This window comes from Lontra canadensis, unplaced genomic scaffold (assembly GCF_010015895.1).
Source record: "Lontra canadensis isolate GAN:19392208 unplaced genomic scaffold, GSC_riverotter_1.0 scaffold109, whole genome shotgun sequence".
In the NCBI taxonomy this organism is placed as follows: domain Eukaryota; kingdom Metazoa; phylum Chordata; class Mammalia; order Carnivora; family Mustelidae; genus Lontra; species Lontra canadensis.
In genome coordinates, this window is record NW_022631103.1 from 247422 (window position 1) to 255584 (window position 8163).

Consider the following 8163-nt stretch of genomic DNA (forward strand, 5'->3'; position numbering starts at 1 on the left):
TATTTAGGTGTAAATTTTTTTATTAAAGATTTTTATTTATTTATTTGGCAGACAGAGATCACCAGTAGGCAGAAAGGCAGGAGAGAGAGAGGGGGAAGCAGGCTCCCTGCTGAGCAGAGAGCCCGATGTGGGGCTCGATCCCAGGACCCTGGGATCATGACCTGAGCTGAAGGCAGAGGCTTAATCCACTGAGCCACCTAGGCGCCCCTTATTTAGGTGTAAATTTGACAAAAGATGTACAAGATGCTTACACTGAAAACTACAAAATACTGCAGAGAGACATTAAAGAAAACTTGAAGGAGAGGTATACCACGTTCAGGATCAAAAGACTCAGTGTTGCTAAGATATCAGTTCCCCCCAAATCTGTAAACTCAGCGCAATATCAATCAAAATCCCAGTAATTGTTTTTAAGTCGACAAACTGATCCTAAAACACAAGAAAATACAAAAGACATAAAATAGCCAAAACAACTTTGAAAAGCAGGAACAAAGCTAGAGGAATAGCATTATTTTATTCCACAGCATGAAACTGGTGTCAAGAGCCACAGATTAGAGGACGAGAATAGAAAAGGTAGAAACAGACCCACAGAAAATCAGAAACTGATTTTCAACAAAGGTTCAGTGGAAAAAGAATAATCCTTCAACAGATAGTGCTAGAATTATTGAACATTAGTATGCAAAAAAATGAACTGTGACCAATGACTCAAATCATACAAAAATTAACTCAAAACGAGCCATAACCCAAAACATAAAACCTAAATTAAGAAAGCTTAGGAGGAAAATCTTTGGACTTTGGGTCAGGCAGAAATTTCTTAGATACCAATATAACTATTTGCTATATTCCATAGATCATACTTCAGTATGGTATGAACAAATCGTTAAATTCTTTTTTATTTTTTTGTTAAATTCTTAAATTGGACTTAATTACAATGGAAAAGTCCTGTTTTTTTTCAAAGACACTATTAAAAGAATGGAAAGACAAGCCATAGGCTGGGAGGAAATATTTGCAAATCATAGATCTGATAAAGGACTTCTCTCCAGGCTACATATATTAGTCATTAAGGAAATGCAAATTAAAACCACAATGAGATACCACTACCCGCCTATTAAAAAAGCTAAAATTAAAAAGACTGACCATGCCCTGTGTTGATGAGGATGTGGAGAAACTGGAACTCTCATACATTGCTGGTGGAAAATGTAAAGTGATCCAACTACTTTGGAAAGGAGATCAGCAAAAAACTAACTGCACACTTGCGACTAATCCAGTCCCTCCTCTCCTGGGTATTTACCCCAGAGAAACGAGCGTGTGAATCCATACAAAGACTGTAATGTTCCCAACCACTTTATTTGTTTTGGCCGCAAACTAGAAAGAGCCCAAATGTCCAACAACAGGAGAACGATGAACAATGGTGATGTGTCCATGCAAATTTTGAGCCTGACCAAATTCTACAGTGGAACTATGTGCCGTTTACCAGATTAGAGTTTGGAAGAAAATAATTAACAATTAAGTGCAATACAGAATCCTAGATGGGATTCTGGAAAGAAAAGGAACATTTGTGTAAAAACTGGTGAGATCCAAATAAGGTCTGTGGTTTAGTTAATAATAGGATGCTGATGTTAGTTTCTTGGTTTTGAATATTCCACTGTGGTTATGTGGAAAACGCTAATGTTAGTGGGAGCTGGGTGAGGGGGGGCACGGGAACTCTATTTGGTCATTGCAACTTTTCCGTAAGTTTAAAATTAATTCAAAATAAAAAGTGAAGAAAAATATACATAATAAAACCTTTTTAAAAGATTGCTTTACCTTTGGGGCACCTGAGTGGCTCAGTGGGTTAAGCATCTGACTCCTGATTTCAGCTCAGGTCTTGATCTCAGGGTCATGGAATTGAGCCCCATGTCAGGCTCTGCGCTGGGCATGGAACCTGCTTAAGATTCTCTCTCTTTCCATCTCCTTCTGCCCCTCTCCATCCCCTGCCTGCAGGCATGCACACATGTGCTCTCTCTCTCTCTCTCTCTCGCTCTCTCTCAAAAAAAAAAAAAAAGAAAGAAAGAAAAAGATTGCTTAACCTTATAGAATAAATAATTTTTTCAAATACATTTGCGAGCTGTCCCATTACTGACAATCACTGTCAGCATAGAGCAGGTTAGCGATTTTGGAATGCTTGCCTTTTTGGAAGAGAAACCTGTGTGACTTTAAATGAGGCAATTCCTTTAAGTCCATTGTCTTGAGATACCCATGTACTCCTCTGAGTTACAAAAGTCACGCATGGTAAGAAGGTGCGCCCAGCCATAACAGAGTGGAAGGTTCTCTGGCTGCCATGGAAGGCTCCCTTTCTAGGGAAGGTTGGAAGTGCCACAGGAATGAATGCCCCCCCAGGAGCTGTCCTCAATCTGACCAGTGGCGTTAGCAAACTCTCTCCTTGCAGGACAGAACTCTGACGTGTATGTTTTACTCACGCTTTGAGAGTTTCTCCCACACGATTCAATTCCCGCGGCCCACAGTGGTAACCGGTGACAGCACACACTTTCTTGGCTGTCCCCTTTTCCTCCATCTACTGTTTTGTTTTCTTCACCACCCAAATGAACAGCTTGTGCTCCAGTCCTCGTCTCAGGGTCTGCTTCTGACCCAGACCAACGCAAGCACTAACTAATGTATTTTTCCAGCATCCCACTGTGTCACCTTGCCAGACCGCTGGCTTGGGCATCTCACTTCGGAGACTACTGCTTTCCTCCTGTCTGTCCAGCTCCTTACACACCTGCAAGACAGCCCCGTCCAGCCCAGGGCGGCCATGCCTGCAGAAGGATCCTAGGGACGACTCCCAACTGAAATCCGGTTTCCCTGTGACCTTTGCCCTTTTGCCTGGGCAGGGCTATAAGAGACAGAGAGCTGAGGTTTGTTAGCTGGACTCTACTGGCCTCTGGGGAAGGGGGACAGGAGGTCGGTGCTCTTAGCTTTGCCCTGCTTGAACCAAAGTGCAAACCCTGTTTGCTCTATGTCGGACTAAAAACTTGGGAGAAAGAGAGGTCCGCAGCAGGAGAAAGGTTTGCCCACCTTCAATTCCAGTTCCATCTCTTGCAGCAGTCCCCAAGAGACTGGGGTAAGCCCTCTGACACGTACATCTTATAAAAGTCACCTCAGGACCTGGCATCTCCCTGGTTGCTTAGGAGGGTAGCAGTTTCTTCCGTTGAATATGAAGTCCCAGCAACTGGCCCTGAACAGGGCAAAAACTGCCTTTCCTAAGCCATGTCACCAGACCTGGGACTCCAGCCCCATCCTGCAACCTGGATCTCAGGTGACATAACAATGAGTGGGCATCTCCCGTGGGCAGTCTCGTTGCAGCCAGGTAGCTGGTTGTCTAACACCCCCACACGATCAAGCCCAGCTGGCTTTTTGCAAGAGAAAACAAGCTCAGAGAAGGGATGAGTTTCCCCAGGTTGCACAACACGTTTGCTTTAGCTAGCGGAGTTCACAGGAGGAGGCTTTTCTTGGCTGTGTTAGGCTCTCTGTAACCGAGGGTGATGGTTTGGACCATCAGGAATCCTATCCAGTGCCTTTTACCTCGAGTTCACAGTGACCCCAGGCACAGCAGCCAGGCCAGGTGAGAGGGAAAGCCCCTCCTGTTCAGAACTCACATCCTGAATCCTTGTAATAATGGGCTCCTCACTGCCTGCCCTGGGCCTCAGCGAACCTGGCCCTTGCTGCTGGCCCTGCCATGGTCCTTTGGCCCTAAAGGGTTTCACCTTCTCTAACTTGACCGTTGGCACTCCATCCCCGAACCCACCAGGAGCCCACCCAGAGTTGCCTCACTGGGACAAAAAGATGCTCCAATCACCCAGGAAATTCCAAGGGATTTAGGAGCTCAGAGTCGGGAATCAGGGTGAAAGGCCAAATATTAGAATCAAAGTTGTTCCTTGTGCTCTTATCACTTAGGAGATTACAAAGGATTTTTTTTCAGGAGCCCTGTGCCAAGAACTAGGGATAAAGACCATTATATATTATTTCTATTACCTTGCAGTGACCCACTAAGAAACTCCTTCCCTGGGACTGCTCCCTAGGGAACCTCGTGGGGCAGAAGAGGTGATGGACAGAGTGGGATTCAGCTATTTCAGGGTCCGTTGGGTCAACGATCTTCACACTACCTATCTTCAGCTGTTCAAGCTGCTAGAACAACTTACCATAGACTGGGTGAATTAAACTATTTACACATCACAGTTCTGGGGCCTGGCAAATTTAAGATCAAGGTGCGGGCAGATCCCGTGTCTGGTAGGAGCCCTCCTCCTGGTTTGGGGATGGACATCTTCTATTTTCACATGGCAATAATCAAAGAGAGGCCTACATCTCAGAGTCTCTTCTTCTAAGGACACTGATCCCATCACGGGGAGTCCACTCTCATGACCTGCTTACTTCCAGAAGGCCCCACCTGCCAATACCATGACATTAGGGCTTCCGCACACACGCCTCTAGCACCACTGAAATGCCCCTCCCTAGATCCCTAGAACTCCACAGAGCCTCACTGCTCTTTCTCAGGGCCCAGGCAGGCCCCTGAATGGTCCGAGTAGTCAAACAAGATGAAACCTGTAGACCATTTAATCACCAGCACAGAATTAAGAAACCTAGTTTAAAAATCAATCTACATTTCCCTTGCATAGCGTGAGTTTTCACTACTAAGCCAAGTGTGGAAAACCAATGGTCACTACTCTGGCGTGAATGCGTGTGTGTGGACACCGTGTGTGTGGGCCGCGGGTCTGTTTAAGCAAGAGGGGCTCTGGTGGAGGGAAAGGCCCTGAGTCAGAGCCCAACGCTCCGTGCCTCCCTTCTCAGCAGATCATGCCGTGAACCCTGACCTCCCGCTACAGCTGAGGCCCAGCCGTGGGGGCTCATTGCACCATGCCCAGAGCCAGAGCCGTTGTCTCAGCTGGGGCTGGCTAAGGCTCATTCTGGACTTCTGTGCTGCAAGGTGAGATACAGCTCTGTGCCCTTGTTGAATTCCATAATAGCATCCACGTGACCTTCAGGCGACTCACTGGACCTTCCTAGAGCTTCGCTTTGTCGCTTGTAATATGGGGGTGTAAGCCAACCTGCTTCTGGTAGAGGATGAAGATTCGATATGAGATGGTGTGTCGTGTGATATGTAAGGCTTAAGATACTAATTTTATTTTAAGGAACGTTAAAGGTTTTTTCCCCTTTCAAGGAGAGTTCACAAAAATTCCAATTTGTGAGACCGAATGACCGGAAATGTCCTAAAGTGTTCTTCTAAACTTAGGATGGGACTCTCATGTTACACGTATTTTAGGGAAATGTCTGTTGTGTGTATCCATGTGTACGAACCTTAGCTCTTCTATCTCTGCTTTTAGGCCTGACAACCAACTCGGGTGACTTTAAGAGTCCTAGCAAACACTCCCAAGCAGTAGTCACTCAGCTACAGAGCTCGTATTTCTTGCTCCTGGAACAGACCAGGCCCGGGGGTCAGGTGATGAGCAGCTTTACTCCTTCCAACGAGTGACCCTACCAAAGCCTATGGCCTGGTTATCACTGGCATCCAGCTGAGGGCAAGTGCCCAAACCTCATGTGGGAGGTCTTTCCCAATTCTGTTCACGTCTCCTGAAGATAGGAGACACCTGAGTGCAAGGGAGGCTGGGGAATGCAGTTCTAGCAGCCTGAAGGAGGGGGTTTAGTGACCAAGTGGACAAGCCAGGACGACAGCTCCTGATGACCATGTCCAATGCCCTAAGAAGCTGTCCTCTTCCTGAGCTACCACCACCCTTCACCTGGGCCCTTCTCATGGGTCCCCCGGCTTCTAGTGGGATCCTACTTCCACCTACACCAGGTCACACTGACCAGCAGCAGAAGTCCAAAAACGGGGAAGATTGGCCATAATCTCCTGGCCCCACCAAAGCTGGCCCTCCCCCGTGCCATCCTTCAGCCCTTGACCATTGGGATGCAGATCCAGAGGGGGGAACCCATTGGCAGCGAAGCCCACGCCTGACTTCATGTTGCGGTCCCCCGAACAGGAGACGACAAAGGTTGGTTTCCAGGTCACACTTTTATTTTTACAGAAGCAGCAGCCGCGCAGCCACGGGGACGTGCGTGTTCTGGACAGCAGGCACGGCTCCTGCGCTGCCAAGAGCCTGCCAAGGGGACGCTCGGGCCCTTCTCCTTGTGGTCCCAGGGTCATGGGAAACGTAAAAGCTACACACCATGCACTGCCGCACGCATCCCCCACCCCTTCCCCTTCCATAATAGCTAAGGAAAGGATGCATCCTTCCGGCAGAAGAGACTGGCTGCAATTAGGGTTCTACAGAAAACCCACGTGCAGCCAGAGGAACTTGGGGCTCTGGAGGGGAAAGGCCTATTCCTTTACTTTGCACACACACTCACCCCGGAGCCAAGTTTCACTCCCCATGAAACCACTGCATGGACAGGGATAGGGCCGGCTACAGGACGAAGCCTGTGGTGTGGCCCACCATGCTTGGAGGTCGGACCGTCGGGGCACCAGATGACGGGAACAGAACATAAACCTGAGGCTGCTGTGATCCCGAGACCTTCCCTTCCAAGCCCCAGTTTCCGGGTGAGGTCTGTGAAGGGCAGGATTTTGGTTTTTCTAGGACTAAGGGCAATAGAGGCTGTTAGCAGCTCTGGCTACCCTCCCAGTGGCTTAAGGAGGGGGGCCCTCTGGCGGAATGCCAGGGTCTTCCGGGCTGGGCCCCTCTGCTCGGGCTAACCATTCCTCCACAAGAAGCAGGATCATCAGTTTAGCATCGAGAAGCGCAGGAGCCCACGGGGAGGGCAAAGGCCAGAATTCACGTGCTCTGCAGACAAGTTGGAGAATGAGGTTTCTTATTTGTTTTTCTCATGCCCCCTCCAGAGGCCAAATGGGTAAGGGGGGGGGTTTCCTTTGCCTTCTGAGTGCCACGAATGCACCCAGCACTCACAGGACCACACACGGACGCCTGGCAGGGTGCTGGGCCCATGGGGGTATGGCCAAGCACCGTTGGGGGAAGCCTGGCTCCATTGGGATTCTGGCAACCAGCAGTGACAGGACGGACCCTTTCCTGAGAGCCACGGGTGCGCTTCTCCCAGAGTGATGGGAGAGCTGGCCTTGGACTGAAGGAAGGACCTCACGTGAGACACAACCCCCGTATCCACATGGAGGGTGGGTGAGGGGCTGCAGCTCGGAGAGGACTCGCCCACGGTCGCTGGGCTTGCTGCCAAGACAGAGGGGACAGAGCCTCCCCGTGCACTGCTCACGCACGCTCTCTCAGCACGTCGCTGCCGGGCAGAGTTCACTCCATCCTCGCTCCCTACTCGACCTTCTCAGGTGCTGGATCCTCCACGGAGGCCGGGCTGTTCTTCAGATGGACTCGCAGAACCAAACAGGCTTTCACAAGTCGGGGAGGATATAGGGAGGCTCCCTTCCTTCTGGAAGGGAAACGGGGCTAATTTTCTCTGAGCTTTGGATTTGTAAGGCACTGAAATTAACTACAGCTGAGGGCGGGGGAGAACCAAGGGAGGAGTGGTGGGAGAAATCAGGCTGCTGGTCTTTCCTCTGGGCCCCACAGTGAGAATCTGCACCAAGTCTCCATCTACTTGCTTGGTGGGGTCCACCCGCCACCTCCCCACTGCATGTCGCAGAGCAGCGTAGAGGCACCCCCCTCGCCCCCATAACTAGGCAGGCTCTGGGGACTGGAAGAGGCACGGAGGGTTGGGGAGCCAAGGACGGGCGCGGGTGCTCCGGCCTCAGTTCAGAGCGGGAGCCACTCCGCCTGGGCTGGGACAGGAGCCAGCCCTGAAACGTCTTCTCCGAGGGCACGGTCCTCGCTGAGGCGTGGGTGACGGCTGGGGTGGGTGTGCAAGCCTGAGCCGGAAGGAGGAAGGGGCAGGGCGTCACCAAGACAGCAGAGGGAACTTTGGACCTGGCTTTGGCACAGCACACTGTGGGCCGGCCTGCCTGCCCTGTCTGTTGCCCTCCGGAGACCCGGGGGAGAGAGAGAGGCACCTTCCTTCCTTCTCTCTGTGAGGGGGTGCTCCTGGCTGGCTGAAGCAATAGCGGGGGTGACTCTGGACCGTCCCCTTCACTCTGCCAACCAAATCTGGGCCCAGGTGACCTCACACGGGGCCCTCCTGGACTTGGCGCTGAACCCACAGCTTGCCAGGCAGATATGG